This window comes from Bubalus bubalis, chromosome 15 (assembly GCF_019923935.1).
Source record: "Bubalus bubalis isolate 160015118507 breed Murrah chromosome 15, NDDB_SH_1, whole genome shotgun sequence".
Classification (NCBI taxonomy): Eukaryota; Metazoa; Chordata; class Mammalia; order Artiodactyla; family Bovidae; genus Bubalus; species Bubalus bubalis.
The window spans coordinates 40305468-40328713 of record NC_059171.1 but is presented as its reverse complement, the minus strand read 5'-3'; the positions used below and the strand labels follow the sequence as shown (position 1 = coordinate 40328713).

The following is a 23246-nucleotide window of genomic DNA, read 5'->3' as shown; positions in this document are numbered from 1 at the left end:
CCAGTAAATCAAGTAACACCTGTTATCAGCAAAAATTTTAACTGAGTTCATTATTTTCTATGTAACTCAGATTAGTGTTCTGCCTTTTTTCTGTGCCATATGTAGGTGTTCAACAGATGAAGTTAATAAATGTATGAATGCATGAATGTGTAGATGAATGATTAAATGCTTATTTTTGACAAGGTAGAAAAAATATAACACAGTGGAACAAATAAAATAGCCTATGGAGAAAAATGGCAAACTCACATATGTGCCCAGGGCCAGCCTAGGAAAAATTGCTTTTTTTTTTTAAGGAAAAAAATGTGTCAAATAACTTATTTAGCACTAATAAAAATAATGTCATATCAACCATGCTAAAATAGAACATTGAGCTACAGTTCCGTTAAGTGGTATTGTGCCAGCACTCATTCAACAAGTTGTGCCCGACTCTGCGGCCCACACTCCTCTGTTCATGGGATATTCCTGGCAAGAATACTGGAGTGGGTTGCCATTTCCTCCTCCAAGGAGTTTCCTGGGAATCGAACCTGTGTTTCCTGTGTCTCCCACCTTGGCAGCTGGATTCTTTTATTGGATCCTTTTATCACTGAGCCACTTGGGAAGCCCCTGAGTGACATAGTCTAAATTTATGGAGAACTTTTGAGATGGCTGATAAAAAGATGGTTGAGTAACTTTGAGCAGAAAAGATAGAAATGGCTTTTTCTACATTCTACTGTGCCTTTAAGTAAAATGCTTCATAATCTTGCTGCATAGCTATATGTCATTTGGCTTTAGGCACCTATTGTGATTTACCCTGTGAAGATAAGGTTTTGCCATGGAGAGGATTTGTAGAAGTAACACACTTTCCAGTACCATTGGCAACCACAAGTACCAAAACTCCAGTTTAGGTGAAACTACTATCAAATGATAATATCATTTCCTTGTGAGTGTTTTGGGAAAAGATGGGCAGGAAATGTATAAAAGTCAATCATTTATTGACTGAAATAACATTTCATCATTTTGAAAACATAAAATACATTAAAGTTGGCAGAGCATTGTACGTTAATATTTCACTGTACTTTAGACATTGCCTACAATCAATTGCCTACCTACAAATTGTAATAATTTCTGCCCTTTGAAACACTATCATTTACTAAAGTCCATACATTAGTCAAATGCCTTAGTTTTTACCTAATTCCCTTCTTCTGTTTCAGGATTTCATTCAAGACATCACACTACATTTAGTTGTCATGTTTCCTTAGGCTCCTCTTGAGATTGATGGTTTCTCGGACTCCGTGGTTTGGATGACGAGAACAATTTTGAGTTAGTCAGAATTTTGTAGGATGCCCATTATTGGGATTTGTTTGATGCATTTTTCGTGATAAGATTAGAATTATGTGTTGTGGGGAGGAAGACCACAGCGTAGAAGTGTCAGATCACAAGTGTGCATAGTGTCAGCGTGCATTATGAATGCTGAGTTGATCTTGATCACCTGGCTAAGGTAGTGCTTTCCCGAGTTCTTCATTGTAGAGTCACTCTTTCCGCCCTCTTCTCTTATATACTTTTTGGAAGGAAGTTCGTGTCCTCAGCCCACAACTAAGGAATAGGAAGTTATGCTTAAGATGGAGTATCTACATAAACTATTTGGAATTCTTTTTCACAGAGTTTTGTCTATTCTCATTTATTTATTTATGAATCAAATTATTTACATCAGAAGAACTCATGGATTTTTATTTTACATTTTGGGTAATCCTCTATTTGTTGCTTAAATTGCTTTAGTCCTGAACCTTATGAATTCTTTCAGTTGGCTTTTGTGCCACTTTGATGTATCCCCATTTGGATGGTTTGTTTGTTTTTACACATCCATACCCTATATGATGGTCTGAGCTCATCTTGTATATTTACTGCCCCAGTCTTAAAATCAGCTATTTCTTCAAGGATAACTAGATCTTATTGGAGAATGGTATTAGACACGAGGATCTGGGTTTGGAGTATGCTAATTGTGATGCAAATATCGTTGCTTCCAGGTCTTCTCAGCCGACAAAGCAGAGATAGTGTGTGTGTATATTAACCATATATATATACACATATCTATAAATACCTCTCTACGTAACTGTGTATTAAGCTAATATGAATATTAAACTAAATATGAATGTATATCGAGGTTTCCAACTCTAATCTGTTATCACATAGATCATTTTAGCCCCATTTCTTGCTTATCTTTAAATTGCGACTCCAGCAAAGCACTTGACTTTTAGAAGTGAGAAAGTAAAATTGTAGCAACTTTGGGAAGCCACGTTATCTAGCAGAATAATTCTTAAAGGGCAAGGTGTGCGTCATCAAATTTTAATTTACAGGAGCCTCCAATCCATAACCACCAACAGAACACACAAAAAGCTTCAAAAAAAAAAAAAAAAAACACCAAAAAACCCTGTTCTTCCAAGCCTAAGTATGAAGAAAGGGGTTGCTAAAAACAGAAAACTGTTTGGGCAATACACACACCCTTCAGTGGAGGGTACCTGGTGGTTCAGATAAAGAATCTGCCTGTAATGCGGGACACCTGGGTTTGATCCCTGGGTAGGGAAGATCCCCAGGAGAAGGAAATGGCCACCCACTCCAGCCATTTCTCACCTGGGAAATCCTATGGACAAAGGAGCCTGGCGGGCTCTAGTCCATGGGGTCACAAAGCAGACGTTACTGAGCGACTAACACGTTCACTTTTCACACCATTCAAGATAAATGCCAATGGAAATATTGCACCCATTCCCTACTTTCTGTGATTTTGGTTGGGCCAAGTGAGGCTATGATCTTCCATGCCACCCCACTCCTGCCCTCCAGAAAAGGTAGCACTCTGATTCCCCACCAGGTTTGCAACCCACTCTAGTATTCTTGCTGGGAAAATCCCATGGACAGAGGACCTAGTCAGACACAACTGAGTGTCTGCATGCACACATGCATCCATAGTGTGTATATCAATCCCAATTACCCTCCCTCTTCCGCTTGGTATCCATAAATTTTTCTCTATGTCTGTGTCTGTATTTCTGCTTTGCAAATGGATCATCTGTACCATTTTTCTAGATTCCATATATATGCATTAATATATGATATTTGTTTTTCTTTTTCTGTCTTACTTTACTCTGTATGACAGTCTCTAGGTCCGTCCACATCTCTGCAAATGACCCAATTTTATTCTTTTTTATGGCTGAGTAATAGTCCATTGGGGGTTCCCAGGTGGAGCTAGTGGCAAAGAACTTCCCTGCCAATGCAGGAGACATAAGAGACATGGATTTTGATCCCTGGGCCAGGAAGATTACCTGGAGGAGAGCATGGCAACCCACTCTAGTATTCTTGCCTAGAGAATCCCATGGAGAGAGGAGCCTGGAGAGCTACCATCCATAAGGTTGCAAGAAGTTGGACATGATTGAAGCACTTAGCATCAGTTCAGTTCAGTCGCTCAGCTGTGTCTGACTCTTTGCGACCCCATAGAATGAAGGACGCCAGACTTCCCTGTCCATCACCAACTCCCGGAGATTGCTCAAACTCATGTCATCAAGTCGGTGATGCCATCTAACCATCTCATCCTCTGTCTTCCCCCTCTCCACCCGCCCGCAATCTTTCCCAGCATCCGAGTCTGACAGTGAGTCAGTTCTTCACATCAGGTGGCCCAAGTATTGGAGTTTCAGCTTCAGCATCAGTCCTTCCAATGGATATTTAGGACTGATTTCCTTTAAGATTGACTGGTTTGATCTCCTTGCAGTTCAAGGGAATCTCAAGAGTCTTCTCCACCACCACAGTTCAAAACCATTAATTCTTTGACACTCAGCTTTCTTTATAGTCCAACTCTCACATCCTTACATGACTGCTGGAAAATAGTGTGTGTGCAACTTAGCATGCACACACACTATTCCATTGTGTGTATGTGTGTGTGTTTGTACACACATCTTCTTTATCCATTCCTCTTTTGATGGATATTTAGCTTGCTTCCATGTCCTGGTTATTGTAAATAGTGCTGTAATGAACACTGTGGTATACGTGTCTTTTAGAATTGTGGTTTTCTCAGGGTTTATTCCCAGTTTTCGGGATCATATGGTAGTTTTATTTTTAATTTTTTAAGGAACCTCCATACTGTTCTCCATAGTGGTTGTATCAATTTACATTTCTACCAACAGTGTCTAAGTGTACTCATCTTTCTATAGCCAGGATTATTATCACCCTTCTCTAGCAATCCAGCCAGAGTAGTTCCAGAATATACTGTCCACTGCAAGAATTAAGATCTTATTGTGTCTTCCTATAGCATTCTGTAATAATTTTTACTGTAATTATGAATTTTATTTGAATGTCACATTACATTTAATTCTAGATGGCAAGATAATGATTTTAGTAACAATAACACTAGTGTTAGCTTAACCCATGATATACTCTAGCTGTTCAATAAATGTTTGTTGAATGAGTGAATGAATAAATGAATGCATGAATCGTCAGCTTGAAATCTTAATCATTTTACCTTTAAATAATCTGTTCAAATACATAGTTTTTCAAAAAAATAAGGACTTAGGATCCTAAACTTCATTTGATAGAGGAAATTTTTACTGACACATTATCTTTAAATACCTCCAGGTAAAACAATTAACCCAGGAATTTAAGGTTATCCATTTAGACTTGCAAGCCAGTAACTAATACCTCCTGCCCCCACTATATCAGATGGTATCAGTGCTCGACTCATAACTCCCCAGCTTCATCATTCCAATATATACTGATAGAATCATCTAACATATGCAATTAGCCACTCTAGGACAGGTCAGAGGAGAAGGCAATGGCACCCCACTCCGGTACTCTTGCCTGGAAAATCCCATGGAAGGAGGGGCCTGGTGGGCTGCAGTCCATGGGGTCGCTAGGAGTCGGACACGACTGGGCAACTTCACTTTCCCTTTTCACTTTCATGCATTGGAGAAGGAAATGGCAGCCACTCCAGTGTTCTTGCCTGGAGAATCCCAGGGACTGGGGAGCCTGGTAGGCTACCGTCTAGGGGGTCACACAGAGTCGGACACGACTGAAGTGACTTAGCATAGCATAGCATAGGACAGGTCAGAAGTGTACAGGAGTTAATATATCTGGGTGTAGCTCTCAACCAAGGACAGAAGGGGACTGGAAGATAAGTACTTCAAGTTTCTCACTCAGTCTTGAAATAACTCTGAGACATGTTCTATAGAGTTTTAGAGAACTCCCCTAGAGGACTGACAGCAGTTTTCTGCAGGAGAAATCTGTTCAATAATGTACCTCTATTGATTTATTTCCATATCTCTGCTCTCAAATCCCACTCCACTCCTGAGTTTTCTGGAAGAACCTCCCAGATGAATAGTTTGCATTCAAATTCTTGCCTCAGGCTCTGCTTCTAGGGGAATTCAAATGATAGCATCCTACCAATCCAGTGCTCCTACAGAGCCATCACTGCTACAAGTATGAAGGCATGGCTCATTTTGGGTCACCCTGCCTGCATCCTAATACTTTTAAACAGATTGGAAACAGCCTGACCTTGAAGAGAAAAATAGCTTATATGAGAATGGCCAATGGATAAAGGAAAAGAGAGACAGTGCCATTTGTTTTCCATTGATGATAGTATGAAATTTACACGCAGATGGTCTAACAGGTGTGACTATAATTTGAGGAGACTGCCCCCTTGGTTACTAAGGAAACTGCTATTATTATTGTGGAAACACAATCTCACTTTATTGCTTCACTTGTAGCCTTTTTCTTAACTCTAGTATCGCAGCCAACAGATTCATTCTTTTCCCAGGACTTCATCACAAAGAGACACACATGTGCACATACACATATACACACACACTTTTGTGTATGCCAGTGCTAGAGAAGACAAGCTCATGGTGCGTGTATGCGATGGATACTGTAAATTACAGGTCTCCATGAAATACTCTTCTGCAGGTTTCATGAATAATTAAGTTTAGTAAAATTAATAATTTCCTAAAGATCTTGATGAAAACTGAAGAAAGAAAATTCTAAAGAAAACAACTTAGAAACCTGCCTTTTTGCCCTCACTTTGTGCCTTAATGAACAAAGGAAAACAGGGACTTTTTTTGGAAGTCTTTGCTTGGGTTGAAGACTGTACTATTATGTTAAGTTTATGAGTATGTAAACTTTTTCATCTCCTGCACTGGCAGGTTCCTTACCACTAGTGCCACCTGGGAAGCCCATGCAAACTTAGGAAGCATGAAGTTTCCAAAAGCTGTTATACAGTTTAGAAGATGTATGCTTGGATGTTTACTTAAAACTAAAAAATGAGGTCTATATGTACAAATAATTTCTCTTTTTGTATCCATTTCAGTTTTCTGAGTTTCTGGAAAGGCCTGGTATCTCCAAAGGAACAGTTTCTGATAGAAGTTTGGAGGTCTGATTCAAGAAAAAATAATCAAGGATAGCCAATGAATTGAGGACAAGAAGGTTTCCAATCAGGTAGGAACACTTAATCTCATACAATCACCTTAAATAAAGTGTGCTGTTAGCTGGATATGATACAACTGCTTGGAAAAGATGGATTTATAACCTACCCTACAAGGAAACTATCCCCAGTTCCCTTGGAGGTTGTAGTGTTTATCAGAGGGAACCTTGGGGGAAAATGAGTACAATAACAGTATGATGCTTTTATCCATTTTTAGCTCATTGTTGCCACGTACCCTTGGTGATCATGGTGCCTGTGATTTAGTCCCATGAGCTTAGGTATGTTGAACAGCAGTTAACCCTTTTTAGTATTTTCTCCCAAGACAAATCGTTTTTATAGGTTTTTTTCCATGATCTAGTAGCTTATCACAATTAAGCATCAAGTCTCCTAAATGAGGTATAGTTCCAGTCATTCTAAGGAAATTAGCTTGATTCTTATTGGGACACATCTTGGTCTTGGCACATAGTGAGTTCACATAAGGAGTTACAAGGAGAAGAATGGGACATGGGAAAGAGGAGTTCATTGTTCCTGTGCACATCAGAACTCCTCTGACAATTGTATTTTCATTAGCAATGTCAACTTAAAAAATATTCACAACCTAAAGGTTGAGAGTTATGTTTTATTTGGTGGGAATTTTTAGGACTTCAAGATCAGGAGGCAGCATCCCAAGTAACCCTGAAAGAACTGCTCCTAGGAGGTGAGACGGGGAGCCAGGTTTTATAGAAGTTTTGCAACAAAGGGCAGGTAGACTGACCGAACATCAGAAGATCATTGTTAGTTAAAGAAAAATCAGATCTTTCAAGTTAAGTAGTTTAGCACTTTTCTATGTATGGGAGAGTGCAAGAGTCTGGGCTCATTGAAATCATTCCTTTGATATGCACCTCAGCTATATGGAACCAGTATCCTGTGTTTTCATATCTTGAGCTGCCTCAGGGATGACCATAGAGAGTGGCTGCAGTCTGATCTCTGCTAGATGGTAGATAGTCTTTTTTCCTGAGTTCCCTCAGGGCTCACCAGTTTACCATCAGTGATGCCTACAATCACTGATGACTTTCACATCTTTTGTTTACTGATATGCCAGACATTTTCCATTTTTCAGAGTTTGTGATAAAATCTTACAGTAAAAGGAATAATGAAGATGTCCCATTATATGGCAGGACAAAAGATAGTAGTGACATAAAAATCAGGGCTTATCTGTCTTATCTGCAGTTAAAGACTCAGTGTGTAGCTGAGTATATTTGGCTCCTTATCAATATTCAATAAGAAAACCATGTTGAATGACTTAAGGATGAATTAATGAATGAAAAAAAGTTAATATAGTAGAAACTGTTTTATCCTTGTATTTTCTTGTGTGTTGACTTCTGTATTTCAGGACCTAGCACTCTTACTGACACATAGAACAATTTATTGAAAGAATGAAACCTCACAATTCTAAGAATAATTTTAAGACCAATACAGACCTCATATTTGTCACGGTCTATGACAGAAGTATCCAGAGATGAAAGCCTGGATCTCAATCTCAGCTACTGATAGAGTTAACAGAATCTATCAGGTTTTAATAATTTACAGTTCATCCTATTACATTTAGGCATTTACCTACATGAGCCATACAATTAAATGTTGACTGGAAAAAAATGCACAACCTAAAAGTTGAGAATTCTGTTTTATTCAGCAGACATACTGAAGACTTAAGTCAGGAGACAGCTTCTCAGATAGCTCTGAGGGACTGTTCTGAAGACGTAAGGGAGGAGCCAGGATATTTAGGGCATTTTGCAAGAAAAACAGGTAGTCAGAACATCAAAAGATCACTGTTAATTAAAGAAACTAGACATCTCAAGTTAATGAGTTTAGCACCTCTCAATATCTGGTAAGATGCAAGAATCTGGGCTCATTGGAATCATTCCGTTGATATGCACTTGAATCTAGGGCCAGTATTCTGTTTTCTCCGTCTTGAGTCCCCCCAGAGTGCAGCTTTGAGCGTGGCTGTAGTGGCCGGCGGCTTGATGACTATAACATCCTTTGTTACTGATATGACAGGCAACGTCTTTGTCCACATAAATGACTTGAATATGGATAGCACATCCCTGGATGTGCAAAACATGATTCTTGGAGCATTTTTACAAAGTCAAGGGCAATTTCAGAATCACTAGCAGCTAAAATTGATATTTATACGTCTCCACAGGTAGGTAGTAAACTGCTGTTGCTAGCTTCTTTATTCCCAAGGCATAACAAAAAGCCATGTAATTCAAGAAAGAAATGTAAAATTTAGCACAATGCCATTTCCACAAAACCAAACACACAGATAATCAGATATACATACACACATATTCAAACTCTCTCAGATATGAAGTAATAATCTAAAATAGGACCCTGGAACTCATTGCAAAATAGCAGATGTACTAATATTTGATGATTTTCTTTGATTTATGTTTGATATTTATATAGATATATATTAATAACATTCAGAGTTGCTATATGGAAAAATAACTTTGTACCAATATTGTCTTTGTCTGTGTTATCGATAATGTATGAGATTACCTCTCTGCTCCATCCTTTTCCTGTAATATCTTATGGGCAAAAGATGTAGTTATCAGTTGTTTTTAAAATTTCTAGATAGCCAGAAGACTAATATCACTTAAATAAAGAAGGCAAATTATCCCAAAGTAGGTGGCTTTGTTATGGAACATAAAGTCCTCATAGTAAAGGGGAAGAATTTCATAGCTAAAAGCCTTCAGTTGAAGAAGATTTGTGAGTAAATATGTATGTTGTTTCAAAGTGGACTCTCTTTTCTATAATTAATGTCTGGGACTTATCTTTGGTACCTAACGGATTTTGATTTTAAAGTATTATTAGGTAATATACCAAAGAATATATTAAATTGGATGCAAATTATGAGAAACTATAAAATAAACTCCTTCAAACACACCACCAAAACTAGAATCAAAATTGTTGAACCTTCTCTCTGTTCTCTACCCCGGTTTCACCTTCCTTTCATCAAAGAAACCACTCTCATCTTGGCTTTCTATTCAGCATTCATTTAATCTTTATGTTTTTGGTTCATTTAATCTTTATGATTTTGCTTTTTATTGAGATTTATAAAAATTGATATCATACTTTAGTCTTCTGTGCTTGCTTTTTTACTCAACATCATGTTTCTAAGGTTCGTACATTTTGTTTTAACTCATGTTCATTCATTTTACTGGAGAAGGGAATGGCAACCCACTCCAGTATTCTTGCCTGGACAATCACATGGCCAGAGGAGAAAATTCCATATTGTGTAAATATAAGAAAATATATTTATTAGTCTATTAGTGATATTGGGACCTATTATGAACAGTACTTCCATGAACATTTATTTTAATGTTTCCTAGTACACATGTACAAGAGTTTATTTAACATAAGTAAAAGAGCACACCACTAAGAGTAGAATGGCTGAAAATTCAAATATTCAACTTTAAAATATTATGCCAAGTGTTTTCCAAAGCTATAGAGTCTGTTTTTAGTCTTTCTGTTCTATAGCCTCACCAGTAAGAATGGGCAATCTAGTCAGTATAAATTCTCTTCTGGTTTTTGTATTAGTTTGCTCGGTTTCCCCTAAAAAAATATACCACAGACTTAATGGCTTAAAAAAAAGAGATTTATCTTCTCCCGGTTCTGGAGGCTGGAATTCCAGGATCGAGGTGTTGGCAGTTTGGGGTCCTTCTGAGGTCTCTCTCCTTGAGTTGCAGATGGCCCCTGCCTTCTGGCTGTGTCTTCACATGTCCTTTTCCCTGTGTGTGTGCATCTTTGGTCTCTCTTCCTCTTCTTATGACACTGGTCATAATTAGGTTGAGAATCCTTCATTTGTTTAAATAGTTGCCTGTGTTTCCTATTCTGTGAAATTCCAGAAAATATCTTTTCTCCATTATTCTGTTGTTTATCTTTTTCTTACTTATTTCTTATTGTTCTTAGTGCTTAGTCACTCAGTTGTGTCCGACTCTGAGACCCTATGGACCATAGCCTGCCAGGCTTCTCTGTCCATGGGGATTCTCCAGGCAAGAATCCTGGAGTGGGTTGCCATGCCCTCCTCCAGGGGATCTTCTCAACCCAAGGATTGAACCCAAGTCTCCTGCATTGCAGGCAGATTCCTTACCAGCTGAGCCACCAGGGAAGCCCTGGTATTGTTCTTTAAATACAAGCAAATAATCCTTTGTCGGCTATATCTGACACAAATAAGTTATGTCTTGCCTTCTTACTTTTTAATGTTATCTGGTGATAAATAGCAGCTCTCAATTTTAATGAAATCAAATTTATCTTTTAGCCTAGTGCCTTTTTTGTCTTACTTTTATAGTAGATTTTCTTCTGAAAGTTCTGGTGTATCTGTGTTCTATATTCAAGCCATTAATGTATTTAGAATTGACTTGTATATATATATACTTCCCAATTTCTTTGTTTTCTTATGAATAATTAAGTTTTCCAGGATCACTTTGGAATGATTTTTTTTAGGTGTGTCTGAGCTATTCTTGGACATTTGACCATTCATATGAATTTCAGAATTAGCTGGTATGCAAAACCTCTGTTAAATATTTTTATTGTAAATATATTGAATGTTTAAATGAAGTTGGGGAAATTTTACATCATTATGATGGTCTCTTTATTCATAAATAAAATGTATTTCTCCATTTATTTATGTTTCAATGTCTTGCACATCTTTATTTGGATTTATTCCTAGGCAACTTTTTTTTTCTATTTTAAATAATTTTTAAGCTCTTCCTTTTTGCTGGATTAGAGAATCCAATACGTTTTTGTTTCTTGATCTTACATCTATCCATCTTGCTAATACCGCTCTTAGAGAAGTTTCTTAGCAAAAATGAATAAATGTAAAATTAAATAAAAATGTTTTAGGTCAGCTCTGGTCAATAATAGAACTGTCTGTGATAATGGAAATGTTCTTATGCTGTGCTTGTGCTTAGTCGCTCAGTCATGTTTGAGTCTTTGCGATCCCATGGACTGTAGCCCACCCTCCTCTGTCCATGGGATTCTCTAGACAAGAATACTAGAGTGGGTTGCCAGGCCCTGCTCCAGAGGATCTTCCCAACCCAGGGATTGAACCATGTCTCCTGCACTGCAGGTTCTTAGGCTGTCAAATCTATAACCATTAGTCACATATGTTTAAAAAAAATTTTTAATGCAAATTCAATAAAATTCAATAAAATTAAAAATTCAGTTCTTGAGTCACACTTGCCCACATCTCAGGTATTTAATAGCCACTTGTTAATAAGGGACGCTATACTGGACATTTGGCTCTAGACTAGTAGACTGTGGAGCCATGCAGTCCTGGGATTTTATCTTTGTCAGTGCATAATGAGATCTTTTCACGTGCCTATTATTCTGTTATTAAAAAGAGAAGTTGCTTAACAGTCATCTCTAACTTTTTGAAATAATCCAACATACAGCTTTCACCACCCATGAATTTCTTGAACCATATTTATGTTTCTAAGCTACTTCTTGAATCAAGTGTTCATTTGATTCATGACCTTATAAATGCAATTTTGATCATTTTCCCCTGAAATCTCATATTTGTATAACCGTGTGGAAATGCATTTCCTACTTTTTTGCCCTCTTGTAAGCTCTTCCTGTATTTTAATCCTCATGAGCTTATATCCCCTAATGTTAAATACTTAATATCAGTAGCTTGTAAAAAAATTTAAGAGATTATTGGTAAGCTCTTTTTTCAATCATCCATACATTTAAGCAGTGTGTTGCAATAAGAAATAATACTTAGTAATAAAAAGACACAAGTCATAGTTTTACCCATAAAAATGAACTTTATATGCATTCAAGTAAGGTTTATATAAGGTATATAAAATTTATTCTCATTCTAAAATTGTTATGATTATTTGGGCTTCCCTGGTAGCTCAGCTGGTAAAGAATCTGCCTGCAATGCAGGAAAACCCCATTCGATTCCTGGGTTGGGAAGATCCTCTGGAGAAGGGATAGGCTACTGATTCCAATATTCTTAGGCTTCCCTGTGGCTCAGATGGTAAAGAATCCACCTGCAATGCGGGAGGCCTGGGTTGGATCCCTGAGTTGGGAAGATCCCCTGGAGAAGGGAAGGGCTACCCACTCTGGTATTCTGGCCTGGAGAATTCCATGGACAGAGGAGCCTGGCAGGCTACAGTCCTAATTTTCCCCAAACTTTAAATACTTACTATAAATAGTTTGTAAAAAAAAAAAAAAAAAATGAGATCACTGGTAAGCTCTTTTATTTTCAATCATCTAGACATTTAAATAATGTGTTGCAGTAAGAAATAATCCTTGGTAATCAAAAGACTCAAGTCATAATTTCACCCATAAAAATGAACTCTGTATGTATTCAAGTAAGGTTTATATAAGGTACATAAGATTTATTCTGATTCTAAAATTGTTATGATTATTTAGAAAATCATGTTTGAAATATGATAAGATTCAAAGGCAATAAAGGTTTGAAGTCTTTAAAGAATCTATAAAGAATTCAAGCATTTTACCTTTCCCCTTATTTGACATTCACCTGTCCTCCTCCTTCTTTCACTTACAGCATGCTGTAGCTGCAGTTAACACAAAGCCATAATATAATGTCTAAATATTCTGTACATTTTTTAATGAATACTTTGTTTAAAATTGTTATAACCTAAATTCTTGATTCCTCTTTCACAACTTTTTCTATCCTCCATGCTACTGCAATCAATCACGTGATAGAAAAGTATTCCTTTTTTTTTGTTTGCTAATCCTTTTTTAAAAATATCATGTTTCAAACTATCATCAGTTCAGGAAACATTGGAAAATGAGCCTCAGAATTCCCAGCATTAATGTTTTGTTTCATTGGCTATCAGGACACCATTCTTTGCTAGATTTCTCCCCTCCTCACTTGCCATTCGCAGTCTCCTTTGTGATGCCTCCTACCCCTCACAAAATTCAAAGACACTTGCTCCTTGGAAGAAAAGCTATGACAAACCTAGACAGCATCTTAAAAAGCAGAGTCAGACATCACTTTGCCAACAAAGGTTGATGTAGTCAAAGCTAAGGTTTTTCCAGTAGTCATGTGCGGATGTGAGAGTTGGTCCATAAGTAAGGCTGAACCCAAATAATTGATGCTTTTGCATTGTGGTGCTGAAAAGACTCTTAAAGGTCCCCTGGACAGCAAGGAGATCAAACCAGCCAGTCCTAAAAGAAATCAAACCAGTCAATCGTAAAGAAAATCGACCCTGAATATTCACTGGAAGGACTGATGCTAAAGTTGAAGCTCCAATACTTTGACCACCTGATGCAAAGAGCTGACTCATTGGAAAAAACCCTGATGCTGGGAAAGATTGAGGGCAAAAGGAGAGAGGGGTGACAGAGGATGAGATTGTTAGATAATCACCAACTCAACAGATGTGAGTTTGAGCATATTCCAGGAGATAGTGAAGGACTGGGAAGCCTGGCAAGCTGCAGTTCATGGGGTCATAAAGAGTTGGGCATGACTTAGTGACTGAACATCCTACCCCTCAATGTCTGTTAGAACGCCCTAATGATCATTCCCAGCCCTTATCACTCTCCACCTACTGTCACTATTTGTAAGTTTTACTCTAGTTCCATTACATTAATGAGAAGATGTCTGTGAATCCCAAATTCATACTTCTAGGCCTAACCATTCACCATGCCTCCAGACTCCTAATTCCAGTTTCCCACTAAGTATCTACAATCTATGCACAGTAGACATTTCAAATTTAGCAAATAAAGCAAAATATTTTGGTTTGATACACCCATTGCACTCTAGTTTCTCCTCATAACTCATCCAATTGTTCAGGCCAAAAATGTTAAATCCATCCTTAAACTCTCATTTTCCCACAATTCCCACATCCAGTCTATTAGAAATACTTGTCAGCTCTAACTTGAAAATACATTCTGAATCTATCTACCTCTCACCTTACTGTTGCCATCTCCACTGTACTCGGAGCCATCACCTCTAGCCTCATCTAATCCAGTAGGCAGCCTCTTCAACAATCTCCCTGCTTCCCGCTTACCCCAATCCTTATAGTCTTTAACCAGTACAATAGCCAGAATAATCTTAAAAAAAGCATAAATCATATCACATTATTTCTCAAAACCGGTTACCATCACTCTTAGAATAGAAACTTTGCTATTTTTACCTATTTATATGCTTTATTCAGTATTTCTCCTGCCCTCCCCAGCAAACTCATCTACTGCTACCATTGTCTCACATAACCACACCCAGAATTTCTTCCTGCAATGGCCTTCCCAGCATCAGGGCTTTTGCACTTGCTATTCCCTAAAACCTGGAAGATTTTGAAAATCGGTAAGAATCCTCCCAACAGAGATCTTAGGTGGTGTTTACATGTCATTTTGTAGAGTTGTTTGGTAGAAGATACTTTGCTTTGGAGACTGTTCACACATGTAGCAGTTTACAGGTTGGTTAAATAGCAAATGTGAATTGATAAAGCTAAAACAAAAAAGAACTGCACATAGGTCTCATTTGCTATTTAACCAACCTGTAAACTGCTACATGTGTGAACAGTCTCCAAAGCAAAGTATCTTCTACCAAACAACTCTACAAAATGACATGTAAACACCACCTAAGATCTCTGTTGGGAGGATTCTTACCGATTTTCAAAATCTTCCAGGTTTTAGGGAATAGCAAGTGCAAAAGCCCTGATGCTGGGAAGGCCATTGCAGGAAGAAATTCTGGGTGTGGTTATGTGAGACAATGGTAGCAGTAGATGAGTTTGCTGGGGAGGGCAGGAGAAATACTGAATAAAGCATATAAATAGGTAAAAATAGCAAAGTTTCTATTCTAAGAGTGATGGTAACCGGTTTTGAGAAATAATGTGATATGATTTATGCTTTTTTTAAGATTATTCTGGCTATTGTACTGGTTAAAGACTATAAGGATTGGGGTAAGCGGGAAGCAGGGAGATTGTTGAAGAGGCTGCCTACTGGATTAGATGAGGCTAGAGGTGATGGCTCCGAGTACAGTGGAGATGGCAACAGTAAGGTGAGAGGTAGATAGATTCAGAATGTATTTTCAAGTTAGAGCTGACAAGTATTTCTAATAGACTGGATGTAGGAATTGTGGGAAAATGAGAGTTTAAGGATGGAAACACCTGGAGTAACAGGCAAATTTGGCCTTGGAATATGGAATGAAGCAGGGCAAAGACTAATAGAGTTTTGCCAAGAAAATGCACTAGTCATAACAAACACCCTCTTCCAACAACACAAGAGAAGACTCTATACATGAACATCACCAGATGGTCAACACCGAAATCAGATTGATTATATTCTTTGCAGCCAAAGATGGAGAAGCTCTATACAGTAAGCAAAAACAAGACCAGGAGCTGACCGTGGCTCAGACCATGAACTCCTTATTGCCAAATTCAGACTTAAATTGAAGAAAGTAGGGAAAACCACTAGACCATTCAGATATGACCTAAATCAAATCCCTTATGATTATAGAGTGGAAGTGAGAAATAGATTTAAGGGCCTAGATCTGATAGATAGAGTGCCTGATGAACTATGGAATGAGGATCGTGACATTGTACAGGAGACAGGGATCAAGACCATCCCCATGGAAAAGAAATGCAGAAAAGCAAAATGGCTGTCTGGGGAGGACATACAAATAGCTGTGAAAAGAAGAGAAGCGAAAAGCAAAAGAGAAAAGGAAAGACATAAGCATCTGAATGCAGAGTTCCAAAGAATAGCAAGAAGAGATAAGAAAGCCTTCTTCAGCGATCAATGCAAAGAAATAGAGGAAAACAACAGAATGGGAAAGACTAGGGATTTCTTCAAGAAAATCAGAGATACCAAAGGAACATTTCATGCAAAGATGAGCTCGAAAAAGGACAGAAATGGTATGGACCTAACAGAAGCAGAAGATATTAAGAAGAGATGTCAAGAATACACAGAAGAACTGTACAAAAAAGATCTTCATGACCCAGATAATCACGATGGTGTGATCACTGACCTAGAGCCAGACATCCTGGAATGTGAAGTCAAGTGGGCCTTAAGACAGCATCACTACGAACAAAGCTAGTGGGGGTGATGGAATTCCAGTTGAGCTCTTTCAAATCCTGAAAGATGATGCTGTGAAAGTGCTGCACTCAATATGCCAGCAAATTTGGAAAACTCAGCAGTGGTCACAGGACTGGAAAAGGTCAGTTTGCATTCCAATCCCAAAGAAAGGCAATGCCAAAGAATGCTCAAACTACAGCACAATTGCACTCATCTCACACGCTAGTAAAGTAATGCTCAAAATTCTCCAAGCCAGGCTTCAGCAATATGTGAACCGTGAACTTCCTGATGTTCAAGCTGGTTTTAGAAAAGGCAGAGGAACCAGAGATCAAACTGCCAACATCTGCTGGATCATGGAAAAAGCAAGAGAGTTCCAGAAAAACATCTATTTCTGCTTTATTGACTATGCCAGAGCCTTTGACTGTGTGGATCACAATAAACTGTGGAAGATTCTTCAAGAGATGGGAATACCAGACCACCTGATCTGCCTCTTGAGAAATTTGTATGCAGATCAGGAAGCAACAGTTAGAACTGGACATGGAACAACAGACTGGTTCCAAATAAGAAAAGGAGTTCGTCAAGGCTGTATATTGTCACCCTGCTTATTTAACTTATATGCAGAGTACATCATGAGAAACGCTGGACTGGAAGAAACACAAGCTGGAATCAAGATTGCCAGGAGAAATATCAATAACCTCAGATATGCAGATGACACCACCCTTATGGCAGAAAGTGAAGAGGAACTAAAGAGCCTCTTGATGAAAATGAAAGTGGAGAATGAAAAAGTTGGCTTAAAGCTCAACATTCAGAAAACGAAGATCATGGCATCCAGTCCCATCACTTCATGGGAAATAGATGGGGAAACAGTGGAAACAGTGTCAGACTTTATTTTGGGGGGCTCCAAAATCACTGCAGATGGTGACTGCAGCCATGAAATTAAAAGACGTTTACTCCTTGGAAGGAAAGTTATGACCAACCTAGATAGCATGTTCAAAAGCAGAGACATTACTTTGCCAACAAAGGTTTGTCTAGTCAAGGCTATGGTTTTTCCAGTGGTCATGTATGGATGTGAGAGTTGGACTATGAAGAAAGCTGAGTGCTGAAGAATTGATGCTTTTGAACTGTGGTGTTGGAGAAGACTCTTCAGAGTCCCTTGGACTGCAAGGAGATCCAACCAGTCCATTCTGAAGGGGATCAGCCCTGGGATTTCTTTGGAAGGAATGATGCTAAAGCTGAAACTCCAGTACTTTGGCCACCTCATGCGAAGAGTTGACTCATTGGAAAAGACTCTGATGCTGGGAGGGATTGGGGGCAGGAGGAGAAGGGGACAACAGAGGATGAGATGGCTGGATGGCATCACTGACTTGATGGACGTGAGTCTGAGTGAACTCTGGGAGTTGGTGATGGACAGGGAGGCCTGGCGTGCTGCGATTCATAGGGTCACAAAGAGTCGGACACGACTGAGCGACTGATCTGATCTCTGATGTGTTTTAAACCGTGAACTTTGAGTGACTAGACATAGTTTCAGTATCAATATTTAATTCATGAGAATTAGCTAAAGTCTTCTAAATACCCATTACCCCCTACAGAACTTCTGAACAGATATCATGACAAGGTCCATGGATCTGAATTTTAGCGAGTACCTCAGTTGATTCTGTTTCAGATGGTATTCAGTCCTTTAAGAGACAGCAAGCTGGGGGTACAGCAGTAAAGAATAACCTGCCAATGCTGGAGACGCAGGTTTTATTCCTGGGTGTGAATATCCCCTTGAGGAGGAAATGGCAACCCACTCCAGTATTCTTGCCTGGGAAATCCCAAAGACTGAGAAGTCTGGCAGGCTCCGGTTCATGGGGTTGCAAAGAGTTGGACATGACTTAGTGACGGTACAACAGGCTGGTGTATTTGCTGAGATATGAGGAGATCAGATTCAGTGCTTTTTATCATGCAGCTCACCAATGAGATGCAACTGAGCTTCAAGTGACAAAAGAGAAAGAGGATCAAATTATGTTTGATGAGAACAGGATATTTAGATAATTACAAAGTAGTTTACCACAAAATTATTAATATTAAAGGAGAAAAAATAACTTTACAATGGAGAAGACTGATACTCCTTACTCAAGTGAGTAAAATAATATTCCAGTAAGGTTACAAGTCAAAATTTGCCAAAATGATTTGTAGGATGCAGTAAGAAGAACAAGAGCTTCACCACTGTGTTATTCCTGCTAATTACACATATCCTGAATCTAATGAGACAAATACAAACTAAATCCTACAAAATAACTGATTTATAGTCATTAAAATTTTCTAGTTAATGAAATTTAGTGGAAGCCTGAGAAAATTTTTTAGATTAATACTAAAGAGACAGGTCAACTAAATGCAATATATGATTCTGGGCTGGTCATTTTATTATGAATGGCTTGACTGGGACAATTGACAAAATGGAAAGGGGACTCAATATTAGATAGCCATGTAGTAATGAGTCAGTGTTAATTTCCTGATTTTTATGATTATATTTGAATATATTGAATATGTTTGTAGGAAATACTAGAGGACTGGGGGAGACGTTGCATTGTGTTGGCAGCTATTCTCAAATGGTTTGGAAAATTAATTGTTTTTATTGTCATTTTAACTTCTATAATTTTTGAGACTGCTAAAAAAAATACAAAATAAGAGGAAAAGATCCCTAAGTTAGGTAATCCTCTTTTTCTTGGAGAATCGCAAAGTTAAAAACTCATTTATACCATTGTAAAAAATTGTGGTCAACTTTTCAGTCTATTTGTGTTGATTTATGTTATTAACAGCATAACATCTTATTTTCTATTCAAGATTTTTTAATTTTTCCCTAATTATGCATTTTGTTTTTCACTCTACCAATGTCTATGAATTTGGTAAAGTTTTCAGTATCAAAATAAAATACAGATTCATAGAAATGAAAATAAGTTCTTAGAGAAATTTATGAATGTCTACCTGCCTTTAGAAATGGAGTAAATTGGCATGAAATTTATAAGGGAAAGAAACTATACAGAACACTCCCTTGCAGAAACTCAATATGGTTGCATATGTTTATCTGTTAAGAGGTCTATGATGAAACAGTAGCTATATGTTCAAATTTACATGCAACTTTTTAAATCACATTTCATATCAGTCCATGTAACTGGACAATTCAGGAAGTAAATTAAAACAATTCTTGCTTTCAATACTTCCTAAGGTCAAGACTTAGAATAATGGAAAACTTATCTTTCACTCTAAGAAACCTGGGCGGTTATTAGTTAAAGCAGATGTGTTGTCCTACTGGCCTACACCTGGTTATAAATAGCAGTATGACTTGAGATCACCCTGGACACAGAGTGGACTCTAAATATAGCTTTTCCTTTCCACAAAGGCGTTTTACAAGAATTGTACCTTTGTGAAGGATACGGACACTAAAGTCAGTGACTCTTAGTCATAAAAAAGACTTGAAATATTTTCTTAGCCTGGGAACTCACATTTCAGAGGCATAGAAACTGAAGTCCAATGAAATTAAATATTTCGCCCGGCATCAAACGGCAGACAAGAAATAATGACAGCCCTCAAGCCTCTATCTTCTGAATCCATCGAATGCAGCATATAATAGTTTGCAATAACTGCTTATTTTCATTGCCCTCAACACCACATTCCTTCTGTGCCTTATCCCTCTTGCTTCTTTAAGAGGGATGATAATATTATCAGCAAGCTTTAGTTACAATTTTTTTTTAATTTTGCTGTTTTGTAATTCATTTTTGAAAAATAGTATTTCTGTGTTAAAAATGTGTGAGGACAGTTTCCTTCATTCTTGAAATACCTCTCTCTGCATTTACCATCTTTTATTGTTAAAATATTGTGTAGCAGTAAGTACAAAAACACATATAGTAGAGGAGATAAGTATGAGGCAACAAAGTGTGTGTGGAGAGGATGGGAGGCAGGCGGAGGTTAGAGCTGACATATCTTAAAGGGAAATGGGAAGAGGGGGAAGAGAAGAAAGATTTATTTGTTTGAAAAAAATATAATGGCAAGTTAGACAGGGTCTAAACTTAATACAATATATTTTCCTTAATTTAAGTCCCAGGTTAACTTCCATTGTTTGCATTGCCACAGACAAGAAAATAAAGCAAAGAGATTTTTGTGTACCATAATTTTACATTAATTTCGTAAAAATTTCTATAAGACTGTAAAAATAAATTTAAAAAACAGAAGTCTTATCTTTCACTTATTTTACCTGCTTCCTTGCACTTTAATAAGTTTGTAAATGACATTTAAGTTCAATAGATATGATTAATTCTGTCCCACAGATTTTAAATGTACTGGTGATTGTGTGAGTGTGTGTGTGTGAGTGCGTGCATACCTTTACAGACAGTAAAATAAAGTTCTTGATCAAATAATTATTATCATCTAGACTAAAATCAGATATGATAAAGGGGCCAGCCATTGGTAAGTTTAAAAGTCACCCTGGGTGATTAATACATGTAGCAGGACTGCAGGCTTCTCTTTCGATGAAGCACTTAAATGCAAGTATAACTAACCATGGCTCTAATTTCATATCTGAAATCTGCTTTATTTAGAGTTCTTTGGCTTGTTCTGTTTCTGTAGTCTTTGTTGTGCTATAAAAATATCAGAATTGTGAATTAATGAACTGATATGTAAAAGTGAAATACTGGAAGATAAGATAAACATAAAGTCCTCTAATTGTCATGCAAATAAGTTTGGTTGACACAAAATTGGAAATTAGATAAAAACATTACATGCATGCTAAGTCACTTCAGTCATGTGCAACTCTTTGCAATCCTATGCACTGTAGCCTACCAGGGTGCATGGGATTTCCCAGGCAAGAATACTGGAATGGATTGCCATGCTCTCCTTCAGGGGATCTTTCCAACCCAGAAATTGAAACCACATCTCCTGTGGCTCCCACATTGAAGGCAGAATCTTTACCCCTGAGCCACCAGGGAAGCCAAGAAAAAGACATTAATAAATCATAATGCTGAAATTAAAATCTTCTACTTATGTCAGTACAAAAGAAATCCTAATTTGTACCACAAAGTAATGAATTCAGTACTTTTCATTTGTTAAATATGTGCCTAGTACCCTGCACTGTGCATATAAAACTTCGGAAATTTGGAGGACAAACAAGAAAAACAGAAGCTCTCTACCCTCAAGTTATTTATACCGTAGTCAATTAAAGTTCTCTACTTTGAGATTTTTTAATTCCTCAATTTATTGTAGTATCTTCATCGGTTTTCTTTGTTAAAACCAATCTTTAGCTCTTAAATAGTTTCTTAAATGTTCCTGTTAATGAAATACAGTCATAATAGTAACTTTCAATGCTAATAATATAGTTGATAGGAGAAATGTTCAAAATTGACTGGAAAGTGATTTTGATAATCTGCAAAATATCATGAGGTTTCCCAGGTAACGACTTCTCTCCTATGCAAAAATGCATTTATTATTTATTGTCTAAGCTTATAAAAACCATCTTACTTTATTCATATACAAGTTTGACAACATTCTTTAATTCATATTTTAAGGTATTTTGTTCAGTTATCTTTCTGGAAACTGTTGATTTATATATATTATATAAATATGTAGTTTTCAATGGCTAGATAAAAAATGGCTTTTTTAACTGCTTAAATTTGTGTAATTTATATTGTCCTTCAGCATTTCATTTTCTCACTGAAGCCTACTGATTTCAAAATACCTGAAAAATCTGAAAATCCCATTTAAAGTAAATGTATGGAAAATTTTCAAGATAACATATAATGATGGTAGATAAGAAGAGTATTAAACATTGTGCTGAAGATCATTCCATTAATAAAGAGATTAATCAATAACCCTAACATTCAGACATACAATAAAAGGGAAAAACATTAATCATAGTACTGAGCAATGACACTATCAATAAAGGGAGCTATTGAATATTGTATAGGCAACTAGTATCTGCAAAGCAGATAAATTGGCAGTGATTATGCATATATTCAAAATATGTTGAAACACAGTCATAAAAACAGTTTTCTTTTTGGCAGAAAAGAGGCATATTGAAGTATTCAAGCACTACTTCAACTGGAATAGACAGACACTGTGCAGAAAGTACATGATTGTAAAAGAGCAGATATTAGCATTTGTGTGAATATGTGTGCTTTTAATTAATGCATTTTCATTCATTCAGAAAGGAAAAGAATGATAAACTTACTTTAAATGTGGCATTGTGATAAGCTGAAGTTCCATTCTTAGACTTTTACTGCTGTTCCTTGGTGTGTGTTCAATCGCTCAGTCTTGTCTGACTCTTTGCAACCCTGTGGGCTGTAACCCACCAGGTCCGCAGTCTGTGGAATTTTCCAAGCAAGAATACTGGAGCAGGTTGGGGGATCTTCACAACCCAAGGATCGAACCCCTGTCTCTTGAGCCTCCTGCACTGGCAGACAACTTCAGTATTCACCAAAGAATACTATACTGTCATTTATCAAATTAAAAATTTGGAAGCAATCCTAGGATTCTCATTATAGAGTCCCCTGCCTTCATACTCCCCACTCAATAAGAATCCCGGACTTTCCTATATGGGAACGCTCTCTCCAATGCACACCTGCTCTGTCACTCTCCAGGGCCAGCATCTCTGCCTCAGCATCCTAGTGAAGTCACTCCTATTTCAGTGTGTGCAGGGCCATTTTTAAACCTTTCTCAGTCCTAGGTAATTGCACTTTTAGAAGCTTCACCCTAAATGTTATCAAATGATTTAAAATATGCTGGAGAAAAACACGGTCCCAAAGGATAAATGCACCTC

At 37.5% G+C, this 23246-nt stretch overlaps 1 protein-coding gene across 1 annotated transcript in view; it reads left to right on the top strand.

Moving 5' to 3' along the window:
* Positions 1 to 23246, top strand: part of PKIA (cAMP-dependent protein kinase inhibitor alpha) — a 98771-nt gene that overhangs the window by 51691 nt on the left and 23834 nt on the right. Inside the window, exon 2 of the mRNA XM_006071475.4 lies at positions 6317 to 6444. The gene's annotated coding sequence lies outside the window, so the exon portion shown is untranslated. The remainder of the gene's footprint in view (positions 1 to 6316; positions 6445 to 23246) is intronic.